The 1,700-nt window shown below is 40.3% G+C and overlaps 1 protein-coding gene across 1 annotated transcript in view; it reads right to left on the bottom strand.

Annotated features, from left to right (window-relative positions):
* RBL1 (retinoblastoma-like 1) overlaps positions 1-1,700 on the bottom strand; it is an 85,194-nt gene that overhangs the window by 20,837 nt on the left and 62,657 nt on the right. The gene's annotated exons all lie outside the window — the stretch shown is intronic.

Raw genomic sequence — 1,700 nt, 5'->3', positions numbered from 1 at the left:
CCATCAGAAGATATGAGTAAAGGTGATATGACTCTGCTTACCTTACCTTAATCTGAGGGTTGGCAGTAGTGTGTTGATCAAAAATAAACTAAAGGTTATGGATTATGCCTCTCTTCCAGTGCTATACTTTCACAAGGGGCTGCTCTCCATTTTCTCTCCACTATGTGCATAGATTCTTCCAGCCCCTTACAATTCTACATCTTTTTCCACAATTCTTCTCTCAACCAACTGTTCTTCACAGGTATGTGAATAAGATGGTTTTTTTGTTGCTGTTGTTTGTTTTCTTGAGATAGAGTCTCACTCTGTTGCCCAGGCTAGAGTACAGTGGTGTCATCATAGCTCACAACAACCTCAATCTCCTGGGCTCAAGCAATTCTCCTGCCTCAGCCTTCTGAGTAGCTGGGACTACAGGTGTGCGCACCACACCCAGATAATTTTTCTGTTTTTTGTAGAGATGGGGGCTGGTGTCAAACTGGCCTCAAGCAATCCTTCTGCCTCGGCCTTCCAGAGTGCTAGTATTACAGGCATGATCCACCGTGCTCAGCCAATATGTTTTTAAAGTAAAAATGTTTCATTATTTATTATTATATTCACTAGTTAATTTGATATTTAATCTATTTTCAAATCATGCTCAAAAATATGAAAATTACCTCTGGCAATTATTTGGAAACTCTATATTAGTGAGATGATTGGGAAACAGTCATGGTTTAAAAATAAATCTTTCCATAATTCTGGTGCTTATGAAAGCAGTTCTGACTTCCCCTGTCCTCAGTAGACAAGTGGACATTTCTACCGTAGCTCCCATTATTCCTTCACAAGAGTCTACTTGGATGCCTTATATCTAAGAAATCCAAGCCAGCTCTTGAATCTGACTAGGCACTTTCAAAGCTGACATTCCAAGGGAAGACTTGAGTTACAGCCATACAATTAGCTGCAAACCCCTTAAAATGATCTTTCCTTAGCACAGTACTGGAAAAGCTATGGTGGATACTCAATAGAAATTTAATGAATATACAAATGATAAGCTGATCCAAACTTAGAAGGGATCATGACAACCTTCCAAGGCACAGAAAAGACGCTCACTTAGTTATAAGTTATTTGAGAAGAAAGCAGCAAGCACTGCTTAAACTATTCTTGGTAAGTGTTTAAAAAAGAAAGAAAATAATTCTCAAGGTTTCTAATGTTTTAAATTATAGTGTACCAAATAAATATTTTTACTATTTTTTCATTTCTCTAAACATTAATAACCGGCAGTAAGAAGTGCTTTTAATGTTTTGACAAGATTTGTAAAGGTCACAAAATAATTGTAGTAATTCCCGTTTATTAAGATTGCTTTGAGGCCCACGGCAGTGCTTCACGCCTGTAATCCCAGCACTTTGGGAGGCCAAGGCAGGATGATTGCTTGCAGCCAGGAGCTTGAGACCAGCCTGGGCAACACAGTGAGACCCTGTCTCTACAAAAAAGTAAAAAAAAAATTAGTTGAGCGTGGTGGTGCATACTTATGGTACCAGCTATTTGGGAGGCTGAGGCAGAAGGATTGCTTGAGCCCAGGAGTTCAAGGCTACAGTGAGCTATGATCATGTCACTACACTCCAGTCTGGGTGATAGAGCGAGACCTTGTCTCTTAAAAAAAAAAAGATTGCAGCCGGGCACGGTGGCTCACGCCTGTAATCCTAGCACTCTGGGAGGCCGAGGCGGGC

Source organism: Propithecus coquereli, unplaced genomic scaffold, assembly GCF_000956105.1.
Source record: "Propithecus coquereli isolate 6110/MARCELLA unplaced genomic scaffold, Pcoq_1.0 Scaffold590, whole genome shotgun sequence".
In the NCBI taxonomy this organism is placed as follows: Eukaryota; Metazoa; Chordata; class Mammalia; order Primates; family Indriidae; genus Propithecus; species Propithecus coquereli.
Note: the sequence above shows the minus strand (reverse complement) of the source record. Positions and strands in the feature narration are given on the sequence as shown.